This window comes from Parus major, chromosome 1A (genome assembly GCF_001522545.3).
Source record: "Parus major isolate Abel chromosome 1A, Parus_major1.1, whole genome shotgun sequence".
NCBI lineage: Eukaryota > Metazoa > Chordata > Aves > Passeriformes > Paridae > Parus > Parus major.
Window position 1 is genome coordinate 64,004,055 of NC_031773.1, and position 12,235 is coordinate 64,016,289.

The following is a 12,235-nucleotide window of genomic DNA, read 5'->3' on the forward strand; positions in this document are numbered from 1 at the left end:
TCTCTGGGAACAGAGGTCTTCTTCTCTCTCTGGGGGCAAAAGGTCTTCATCACCCTCATCTCCCTCTCTGTTCAAGCTTCTCATGGGACCACAGCTACTCCAACATCTGCTTGGCTTCATCAATGGATGTCTCTGCTCACATCTACAGTTTGAATATTTCATCTCCCCATACTCTCTCATGAATTAAAGGAGATATTTCAGTATATAACTGTCCATCTCCATAGCCCTACCAAATTCCTGATTCCAGACCTGGAATCAGGAGAATACACATAGCTGAGAACTTCTCAGGCAAAGCCCAGGCTCTGAGGAACTGCACCTGGCAAAGAAATGACAACAGCAATGGGTGGCTGACAAAGCACCAAATCTCCTGCAAATTATTTCCAGCAACTAGTTTGTTTTAACCATAACCATATCCTGTGTTGAAAACTAAAAGGGTGCTGCTTACTTTATAAAGGTTTTCATTTAAAGTACTTTAAATTTAAATTTTAATATTTAAATATTTTATAAATGTTTTCACCTGTGAAATTGGTTGAGAGGAGGGAGTTTTGTGGTGACTGTCAGTGCTGATGTCTGCCTTACATCTCACAAGAGTCCAGGCTTCTAAAAAAACAGGTGCTTCAGATGTGGACTTGTGGTCTGTGAAGTTCCCAAAGAATAGCTGAGGACCGGCTTGCTCTAGAAAGGGCTTACAATGTGAGCAGCAAGCAGCTGGAGAACTGGAGAGGATGTTGCTCTGGGAGCTTAGAACAGCAGGTGAACCACAAGCATCCCCTCTGAATAAACCCAACAAAACCCCCACACCATGGGAACCTTGCTACAGCCCTAGGCAGGAAGAGAGATAAATTCCTTCCCTCAGATGGAGAAATAATGATAATAAATCTTAATGAAAGGGAGCACACCAGACCTTGTTTTATTAATGTAGAGAATGATACTATAGCTGTAGGGGATTACAGCCCTCACCCAAGAGAGAAAAGACTTCTGTTCTTTGCTTCTGGCTCTAGAGCAGGCTCTCAGTAGTAGTCATTGGCTGAGGAGTCAGTTGTTGGCTGTAATTACAGCTTCCCTCCCCCTTGCCAGCTGCTTCACTTTGCAGTTTGAGGCAGTGTTTAAGGCAGACCATGGTCCTGCAGGTGACTCCCTGCAGCTCTGCCCTTGTGCTCAAGACACCTTGCACCTGCTGCAGATCTCACATTATCCATCTGCAGGCTAAGTGCAAGGCCTCTATTTTTCTTATGTGCCACCGTTTAGGAATAATTGATGAGTATCTGTAAATAAAGCTATAAAGTAGAATGGCTTACAGTATTACTTTCCTTGTCCCACAGTCCTAGCCATGGAAATGAGCACAGCTTTTGCTCCATGCCTCCATGAAGGACTCTCACAAATGATTCTCCTCCAGCACTGAAAACAGAGGAGCTCTGCAGGACACCACTGACCTGGAAAACCCTCAGCTGCTGCCACAGCAGGAGATGTCAAGAGACAGAAAGCCTGCCTGGATGAATGTGGGGTTCCTGCCTACCCTGACGCTGTGTGTCTTCCTGGCACCCTGTGTCTAAAATTCATGTAATTCACCAGTGGCATTTTGGGATTTCCTACATGTGCTAAATTGTAATGAAAGACATCCGCTGATGGCAAAGTCTCTGGCCCCAGAGGATTACATGGGGTAGGGCTGCGTGAGACAGCCCAAATCCACTTGAGACTGAAAAGGTGTGAGCAGTAAATAAAAGGAAATCCTGGATCACTATGTAGTGTTCAGCTCCCACACTTTGACCTCCTTTGGTCCCTTCTATATTTTGTTAAGATCATATTTCTTTATGTGCTGCCTGGTTTAAAAGACATCATAAATCTGTGCCATGCAGCAAGAATAACAGCGAAGGCACCGTGTAATACAAGGCGCTCTAATTCCATCCCAGGCACTCGGAGGGAGCCGTAAATCAGTTTGGAGAGGCCTTAGACGGGAGAAGTGGAGGGAAGGCTGGGAAGGTGGCCACAGCCTGGCCCCTGCCACTGGAGCCCATCTGCCCTCCAGCTGAGGTGAGCACACCTGCCTCAAAAATAAAGGGTTCTGATGTCTCCAGACTTGAACAGTGATCAAACTACTTTAAATACACTTTGAGGAGAAGCACACCTACCATCTTTGGTGGGAATGCTCTGTGGGGTGTGCCATGCACTGCAGGTGGGAGCAAGGTCTGGCCCTTGCTCATGTCATGAGTGTCCAGGTTTGCCTCCACGTGGCATCACCTGGGGAAACCAAACACCACACCTGGCTGGGCTCACCTGTGGCCAAGCCATTCCTGTGTCCCAGCTGCCGATGTGGCTCTGGGTCAGGGAAGGCTCCACCAATATCGTAGGCCTTTCACAGCTGTATGTGAGTGATGGCTGGTTTGGGGTGTGTATCCACACACTCACCCAAACCAATGGAGATGCAGCTCCTCCACTGGAAATTTGGGAGGAGCTGGAGCTAGGGATATGCTATCATATTCTAGACAGTAACATCTCTTTTTCTTTGCTCTAGTGGGAAAAAACTTTCAAGTGTGGAAGTTTTCTGAGGAAGACTTTCCTAATAATAATTCTGCTCAAGTTTTGAAAAAAAATTGTGAATAAATTTTTCTTTTTTCTGCCAGCTAGTATAACATGATGGATGTAAATTTTTATAAGGTTTCTTTGTGCTGCAGTTAAAACATAGTAAATTTTGGAAAAGATGAATTGCAAAGGGGAATGAAATGAAAACATATTTGTCCATTTGAACTTCCAAACTCAGACTCTTAAGTTTTCCTAAGATGAAGGAATAAAAGATAAATCATTGAATTCTGGGCCATCAATCATCTTATTCTACCCACAGTAAAAAGCAAAAAAGAGGAGAGAAAAAGAAAATGCAACCAAAGTTGTGGCCATGTTGAAACTTTGGAGAAAATGGTTGAATAAAAAGGAGGAAAGAAGTATGTTGCAACCATGAGTATCCTATGCCAAACCTCAGCAGAGGTCACTGGAATGAGCCAGCAAGCCAAGCCTAAATAAAACTAGGACCTGCGGGATTCCCCATCTGATTTTCAAATAGTCACTGCTACATTATCATTTGTCAAGCTTGCAGGGTAGTTTTTTACCAGATGTGAGAAACACAGTACCAAATCCAGCCTGAAGCTAGAGAGAAGAATGTATGCTTCCACATGGGAATAATCTGCTCAGGAAGGACTGTAAAGTCCGAGTCTGGACTGAAACCTCCCAGATCCCAGAGCGCTGTGAAGTGTGTTTTAGTAATTTCATCACAAGTGAGTCGTTTTTGTCACCAAAAGTGAGATATTCAAAGGACTTATCTTACTGTGTAAAGGAAGGGTAAAACTATCTTTTTTCACAATAGGGAAATGCCTATTTACCGTATCAGGAACAATTTAATTTTCAGTTTAGATGTTTACTTTAAGAACCATCTAAGAGTGGTAGTTTTTATTTGTGTTATTTCAAAGTGCATCAAGTGTTTCTCACTCTCTTCCAAATGTTAATTAACACTAGATATTTATGTGTAAACAGCTGCTCCCTTTCCACTGATTGAGAAACCTTCTTAGCACATTTTGCTTTATAAAATCTCACTTGGGCTCCTTGAGGATGGAAATATTATTGTTTACATTTGTATAAGCAAGCTGGACAGGGAAAACCCAGAACAAGAACCTCTGGAAGGTGAACATTGGACACATCAGGGAACTCATCTAAAACTGTCTTTTAACCTGGTTCCTCGTTGGGTTTTGATTTGTGTTGGAGACTAGGCATGAGCAGTGTCCCACAACCAAACAAGTCTTTATACCATCCAATTCTTAGTGTGACTGGTGACCATTACTTTTTATTGTAGAACAATTGAAAGTGTCCATGTGACTTAGGAACACAGATTTCTTTGAAAACTAAGTGGATATTTTGGTTTTTCGATACCTTTGTCTTGCTTTGTTAAGCAGTGCTGGTGCTGATTTTTTGGCAAAATCTGAGCATGGACATCACTGAATCCCAGATCCTAACAGACATCTTCCCAGGCTCTTATCTCCCAGTTTTTGTAATGGAAGCTAATACCTGGATTCCTTCATGGATAACCATCCATCCATGAGTCACATGGATCAGAGAAATGCTAATATAGCTTTAAAATGTTTTGTTAATATTCCTGTCATTCAAGATTAGTGTGCTGTTCTTAGGGCTGGGCAGTTTTGGCCACCACAATAAGAAAGCCCTAAAGATCTTAAAGTAGGGACATGAGAATGGTGAAGGATCTGGAGGGGCCATATGAAGAGTGGCTGAGTCACTTGGTCAGTGACTTGGTCAGTTCAGATGGAGAAAATGGGACTGTGGGGACCTCATTTCAGTCTGCAGCTTCCTCCTGAAGGGCAACTCCAATCTCTGCTTCTCTGGGACCAGGGCATGGCTGGAGCTGTGTCAGGGGAGGGTCAGACTGGATATCAGGGAAAGGTTCTCCCCCCAGAGGGTGTCGGGCACTGAACAGGCTCCAAGCAATGGTCATGGCCACGAGGCTGCCAGAGCTCCAGGAGTGTTTGGACAACGCTCTCAGGGATGCACAGGGTGGGATTGTTGGAGTGTCTGTGCAGGGCCAGGAGTTGGACTCAATGATCCTTGTGGGTCCCTCCCAACTCAGGATATTCTGTGATTCTGTGAATCTACTGTTCACCTCTCAGTAAGAGCACAATGCTGGGACCAGGCCCCATGTGCGAACCCTTTCTGAGCCCAAGGGCAGGCTTTCTGAATCTCCCAACAAGCACCAGCTCTCTCCCTTCACCCACAACTGCCCCTTCTGTTTAGGAAGACAGGGTGTGCCATGTCACACCAGTACCAACATGGACTGGCACACCAGTTACAGTCTTACTGGGCTTTTGGATCCTCCCCCAGTATAAATACCCCTTGGCAATTCACCTTTTCATCAGAGTGCCCAGGAACCACTGCTGTGTTCTATGGTTTTGCCTCTGCTGCAGCCATGGAGGAGGACTCCCCCAGCAGCTGCACTCCAGGGCACTCACACACGGGCAAGGCTGGATGTTCACAGGTGGGGCTGGCAGCACATGTCATTAGGGTAGTTATTGGGGTTGTCTGTAAATGTCTACCTTTGCTTTAGTGTTTTGCCAAATGAAGTAAAAATTTTTACACTGGGTAACTGGTTTCGGAGAATAAGGAGGTTTGCTCATGTTTAAAAACCCAACAAAACTGTAAGAGCCTTGAAAAGGTAGAAGAAGCAAAACACTTCACACATCCACACAGTGGAGATCCAAAGTTCAATGGTGGCTTCAATGTCAGAGAGCTGCTTAATGTCTTCTCTGTCCCTTCTCTCAAAACACCACACACTTTCTCCAGGGCATGGAAGGGAAGCGAATGACTGAAATCCTGGCCTCACAGAAAATTCCACACCCAATTTTTACCTGGCCTGTTATAAGCAAATGCACAGGCTTTGTTCCAGCAAGATGTATTAAGCTTTTGCTCATCAATGCTCATCAATTAATACTTGCACACTAAATTGAAGAGAGATTAAGCAGACACATGCTACATAAAATGCATGCCATGATAAACATTTCTCATGTGATGTGTACTCACGATTAGCTCTTTCCTCACACCAGATGTGCGCAACAAACAGCATAACACCTCAAGAAGTGGCAATGCTGACTGGAGTTTTAAAAAACCTCAGCTGTTCTTCCCTTGTGGTTCTAGCAGGCCAAGCTGCTGCTTACATTTGGATACAAACATTTTCAGTATGCAGTTCTGGGAAACACTCGATGCCCCCGTACTGTGCCTTCAAGTTTCTGGTGGAGTGTCATTAGCTGTAATGACAGCCACTGCTAAGGACAAGCCTGATTATCTGCAGGCTCACACACTGCCAAGTACAGGCACATGGTTTTGCATTTACAGTTGATCCTAGAGAGGAGAACACTGTGGATATTTTTGGCTCTTTATTTTAATGGGATTGCCAGAACAACTAGAATCTGAAAACTCACAGCTCATTACCAAGAGCAAAATGCTGATCCAGGCAGAGCCAGAAGATTTGAAAACTACTTCAGAGTTGAGATCTAACAGGCTGCTGTAAAACGTGGACAGTGTTCTCTCTTTGTTAACCCCATTGTCCCAGAGAGAACATTCTCTCTGTATTTATGGAATGCAAGACTGTGCTGTCCAGCCTGTTCTGCACCCTGGAGAGCAGCAGGATGCTTTAGGCTACATGCAATGCAATCACTGCCCCAGCTTGTCTCATGTTCACACTGCAGTCCTGAGGCTGCAAGAAAGAGCTCAGGACCTGCAGTGCTGCATCAAGAGATACACAGCCAGAGGAATGGAGATTAAAACCAGTCACAGTGTTGCCTGTTCTTCAGTGGGTGTTTCAGACATGTACTAACTTTTCCTCCTGCACCAACAGTGTTTATCTATCTCTATGAACCCAAGCCAAAAACCCTTCCAAACCTTTGGTAAAGGTATGAACAAGAGGCCTTGTTTCGAGGTGTTGAATGACCTCAAATACCACCTGACTCCAGATAATGTGTGGTACTTTTGGACCAGAGAGGCAATAAAATACCCGCTTTTGCCGCTGAATACAAGAGTTATTCCATTTGCTATCACCATGCATGTCACAGATCTCCCAGCTAAAGAGATGAGGGCAAACGTTCTCAGGGAAGGTGGGCTTGCCTTTGTAGCATGGCAGACAGAAACACAGGATTACGACTACCTTCAATTTTGACTCCAGTTTATGGTAACAGGCTGCTGTATAATCAAAATATATACTAATGGCTATACAAAACCACTCTGATACCTCTGGACTCAAGGTAACCTTAAGGTTTACAGAACTCCTATTTCGGGGTGTGTTTTGCATATGGGAGAATGATTTCTGTTTCTACAACCAAACTCAGCACCTTGTTGTTATATTCCCTCTCTTCCACAGATTTTTCTTGTAAGACTCTAAAGTTCATATTCTCAAAATATCATTAATGACCAAACATTTTTTGTCCATAGTTTTTCAGATGCAATTTGTGTTTTTTAGATAGCAGAGAATTCTTTCAGGGGCACTAAATGTCATTAAATTAGCTTGTTATGAGAAACTGAGGGACTAAATAGATGTCTGGTTTTGATTTTTAAATTCTCATTCTTGATTTTCATTATTACAGCTTTTCCTTTGCAATGTAAACATTACCTGCTGAAGAATGTTGACTTAACCTAGTACTATTTGTAAAACACTTCAAGGTTCCTGAGGGAGAGATAAGGCTGAACTAAACCAGGGCATTGTGAGTAAAATTTGTTGCACTCAAACTTAGATGTCAAGGAAATACAAACTTCCTGAATGCAAGTTCGCAACATTTTGGAAATCATTTCCCCCAGTAACTTCATCCCACTCAAATGAACCAGAAATGAAACAGCAGGCAAACTTTGAAATAAATAAAACTTCTTTAATTCAATTTTTCATGATGAAGACTTTAAAAAGGGTAATTATTTTGCAGGCAGTTATCAAAACTCTATACTTAAAATCTAAATTTAGAGCTATTAGGGACAGCATAGGAACAATAGGCACCTAGACTTACTTTGCTAGTCTCAGAAGTATATCTCAGGACTGTATTTTAGATCTTGTTTCTCTGTGAATTAAGACACTGATGTTGTTATGCTGCCTATCAGGGAAGGCAGTAGGTTGTATAGTTATCTCCTGATTGGGGCAAAATCACTACCCTGAAACCACACAACCTACTACCTCATCCTGTTATAGCATCATGTGCATCTTCTGAAGGAAACGTTTCACTGTTTGTAAGTAAATTACCTTATCACTCTCAGCCCTCACATTTCTTAGCCTTAGAAGGGCCATGTGTGACCTCTCAGCCCTTCCCCACAGCTCTACCTGTGAGTCAGACAGAAGTTGTGGAGGGATTCCAGAGACAGGACAACTGCAGTGGCAAAGACTGTCCCTCCCAAACTAGCAATATTTAATAAAAAATAGTTAAATCACTGTCCAAAACTGACTGAAGAGGACTCTTACTTAGGGTTCAAGAATTTACCAGTTCCAGGGCAGGACACGACTGACTGGAAGACATCCTCTTAGGGTTTTGTCCAGCTCATCCCTTTGTAGTTTCTCAAACAGCCTACACCAAGTGGATTTAAACAGCTGCTGTATCAAAAGCACCATTTTTATGTTCAATATGAATACAAATGGCAGAAAACAAGGGAGAAATGGATCAGCTCTTTCCAAGTGGCCACTCCCATGGCAGTCCCAGACAGCTGTGTGTGAGCAAATCCACTGCGGACTGGGTTGTACCTCTGTGTCCTGGCACTCACACCCCACCTGCTCTTGAAAAATGCCAGAAGGAAATGGCTTTGGAGCCTGAATGAGAAATACAGGAATCTAAACACTCTAAGGACATTTGTGCACAAGAACCAAACATGTAGACAGAGCCCAGATACAGTTGAAAAATATTTGCGTAGTCTTTTGGAGACATCCAGCGCTGACATCACAGCCACTTCAGGAAAGACAGTAGATTGTATAGTTATCTGACAGGCAGGGCATAGCCCTAAAACTATACAACCTACTACCTCACCCCAAAGGACAGTCACACTCTGATCACAGAAAGCACAGGCTGTATTCCCAGACAGCTGAATTGCTTGGTGACAATCTAGAAGACAAAAAACTCTGGAGACAAATGTTAACAGTCTTGAATATGAAACAGTTTGCTATATACCAGTCAACATTCTGCTTAATGAGCTCCAGTTCCATGTTTGAAATGTTTAATAGCTTTGCAACTTGTGAAGTCATGTCAGTGACAAGATACACAAGGGAAATAGGATACAGCATTCATTTTTAATAACTGTACTTGTGTACTTCCATCTCCTACATGACTGTACCATATCAAACCAGTTTGTCACTTTGGGAAAGGCATCACTATGACTTAGAATTGATGCTTAGAGGGATTGTTTAACATGCTTCCAGATATTCCTCCATCCTAATGGGGAAGAACTGAAGTTCTCTAAGTGAATTTCCCAAGTTTTGCATAGGTAAACCCCTAAGACTGAGCAATGAATTTGTCAAGACTGTGAGGAATTATGGCTTACTCAGCAATACTCCTAACTGAGCAGTAACCCAGCTCTGAATTGAAGACCAAATTAAATGCACCCCACTGTACCACACAGACATTGGTTAGGGGGATTAGCAGAACTGCCACTACAGCATCAACCTCTGAGTTCGAGGGGGCTGTTATTCCCTGCCACCTGGTTTGATAGACAACAACACTTCCCATTCAGAGCAGATCTAAAGAGGTGGAAATAACTGAGATATCAGTCTGTACTCTAATATAAGCACGGCTTTAATAAATAAGTAAACTTTTAAAACAAACACCCTACCTTAATCAGCAAACTAACCTTTTGCTAGTTAAAGAACACAATAAATGCTGCATTCATCAGCCTCACACGTATCAAGGAGAGTTGTTTCACTCACAAATCTCACCCAGAGGGCAGTTGGTCACACTGCAGGGGGATGGAAGCCATCTGCCCTGGCTTTCAGCATCACTAATGTGGGGATCTGAAAAGAGAGGAGCAAGACAAACCACACATACCTAAATTGCATTTCACTGCACACTGAAACAATTATAAGGTGGGTGATAACACATGCAAAAACAGAGAGCAGCTTCCTTCTCCAAGAGAACCACACACAGCAATAACTTTCCCATTCACCTGTTACTACCACAATTACACCATGGCCCATGGGGACCCCTACTCAAAAGAGGCAGGAAAGAGAAAAGTATAGTGAAGAGAGAATTATTTTTTATTAGATTGACTTGAATGTTAGCAGCATTGCAGAGACAGGCAGAGCGGTATCAGGTACTTCACCTTCAAGGAACAAACACATTTAAATGAAGCAGACAAGGAAGGAGAATGCAGATATCTGGCCAAATTGGATATCAATGTGTTAATCTATAAAGGACAATGCTATGCCATCAATGTCAAAGATCATTTCACTGTAGTGGGCTGAGACCATGTAGAAAGAGATCATTGGTTGCTGTTAGCTGCACAGGGTGCTATTTGTTGGACAAAACAGCACAGGTGCAACTCTGACCATGCTGAGATCACTGCAAAGAAGGAAACACTGTCTAGTCCTGTATTTCATCTCTTGGAACCTCAAGCCCTTGCAGGCCAAAAAAGGTGGTATTCTTTCAATACCATAATGAAGGAATACCTTGAGAGACATCAACATTTCATCAATGTAAAAGCCCCCCAAAACTGCTGCCAGAAGCCACTCAACCTCTACAAAGAACCCTTTTGGAAAGCTCTCCAGCAGAAAGCCTGATAGTCTTCTCTATGTACTTAAGGATTTTAAATCTCAGAATTTTCTGAGTACCAGCTTTTTGGCATGGCCAATTACTCTCCCAATATTCCTCTGAAAAAACCCCTACCCTGTACCTCTGTTTTTTAGATAAAATATTTTAAAATAAACAAGTTCTTTACACGTGCAATCAGACATCTCAGTACCTTTTCCTAAGAACCAAGAATGTGAAGTGGAGCTAAACTTCTGTGCAGTTTCAGGAAGGTTGGATGTGTTGCACAATCACCTCTCAGAAAGTATTTTCTCTGTAAAATAATCCCTGTGCTTATATCAATAGAATAGCTTTACATAATATAATAGGAGGAAAGCTCAGTATTGTGTGACTTCAAAGTGTGACTTTTTGTAAGAATCTACTTTATAGTGGAAGGATAAAAACAACGTAACCTTTCAGAATAGCAACTCTATGCTGGATGGTCCAGTTCAAATAACCAGTCTGACTATAAAAGGATGCATTCACAGTAGTGAAAAGCCCAAACTACCCCACAGACCCACCCAACTCCAATGACAGGGAATTTTGAACGAAGAACTTAAGTTGATCTCAGTGACTATAAGAGACAGAAATATAGATCAAAAGAAAAGCAACATTCTGGAGTATGCTCTAGGGATTGACACTGCCTGTCTTTAATATATCTGGACTTACACTTTTGGGGCTAATGCTAGGTGGGATACTGGAAAATGTTCATCCCTGTTGAAAAAATGGTGAAATTTAATTGACCATTTCTAAAGGATGCTCTTATTTTCTCTGATAATGATATTAGAGATTCTTTTCTCTAGGGGCTGTGCTGATATAATGTTGCCTTAATGTATATTTTCCCACAAAAGTAGTACTTTGTTAATTCGTAGTGATATTGAGATAATTAGTTGTAAAGTACCATAAACTCTGTGTAACAGTATTTTCTGTAAGATCTGTTATTATGGGTATTAGTAATACTCATTAGCAGACAAAAATGGAAAAGAATGTGCTTTATCCAACACCTAAAATTAATTAGTCTTCTGCTCTCACAAGCTGCCCATAAACTTTTAATTGACTAGATCACCAAACAAGGATGAACTTTAAAATACTTAATGAAAGAAAAATGCATGTTCATTTTCCTTCTATGAAGACGACAGGCACAAGAAATAGCTATCTGGCAAGAGTTATGTTTTTAGTTTAACAACTGTTTAATACTAGGAAAAATATGACATTTCCATATTCCAACTCTCACTGAAAAATGTCTTGGAACTGATGTTAATAAGTACCTCAGCAGTCACTTTTCAAAAGGCAGGGGGCCAAGTCTACTATTTCTGTGATGTTACAGGAAAGCAGACAGTTTTAAAGCAGAGTTGTTATACAACTGAAAGTCTTACTAATGAACAGACTGGGACAGCATAGAACAAGCATTTTGTGATTTCAAGGTACCTTCCCCATAAAACCTTGTGAGGATTTATAAAAGTTAAATCTCCCTGGCTCCCAGGAAGAAGGAATGCCCCAGATATGTGCTCTTGGAGTGCACTGTGATTAGCAGGGAAGAAGAGTACTTGAAGGCTCTCCAAGGCAGGGACATTCCCCAGCAAGGTCTGGGGTCTCGATGCAGGCCAGACCAGCAATCTCTGCATGCAATGATTGCCTTCTGGCTTCCCAAGTGATGCACTGCCCCACTCTGCTCCTAAAGACTATTTATTCATGATTAGAAACGTCACCGACATTTTTAGGAAGAGCACTGTGGAGGATATGGCTGAGGATATGCCACGGTGGACACTGCAGCCAAGGGAAGCCTCCTGATCAAATTCAGCAGGACTTGGATTAGGCAGGAGAACTGCCACAACCTTCTTCTGGGGCAGGACGGTGCCAAAGCAGTATTGTGGCAGCTAACCCTTCTAGAGACTTCAGGTAGAGATTTCTCACAGGAGGGAAGGATTCAGTTTCCTTGGATTTAT

General features: G+C 42.4%; 2 long non-coding RNA genes across 2 annotated transcripts in view; one reads left to right on the top strand and one right to left on the bottom strand.

The window, feature by feature from the left end:
- LOC117244496 overlaps window positions 1–2,805 on the top strand; it is a 29,958-nt gene extending 27,153 nt beyond the window's left edge. The window contains exon 2 of the long non-coding RNA XR_004497706.1: window positions 1,323–2,805. This is a non-coding gene — a long non-coding RNA (uncharacterized LOC117244496). The remainder of the gene's footprint in view (window positions 1–1,322) is intronic.
- Window positions 2,806–7,385: 4,580 nt separating this feature from the next.
- The window catches only part of LOC107204348, a 119,467-nt gene continuing 114,617 nt past the window's right edge, over window positions 7,386–12,235 (bottom strand). The window contains exon 11 of the long non-coding RNA XR_004497705.1: window positions 7,386–9,517. This is a non-coding gene — a long non-coding RNA (uncharacterized LOC107204348). The remainder of the gene's footprint in view (window positions 9,518–12,235) is intronic.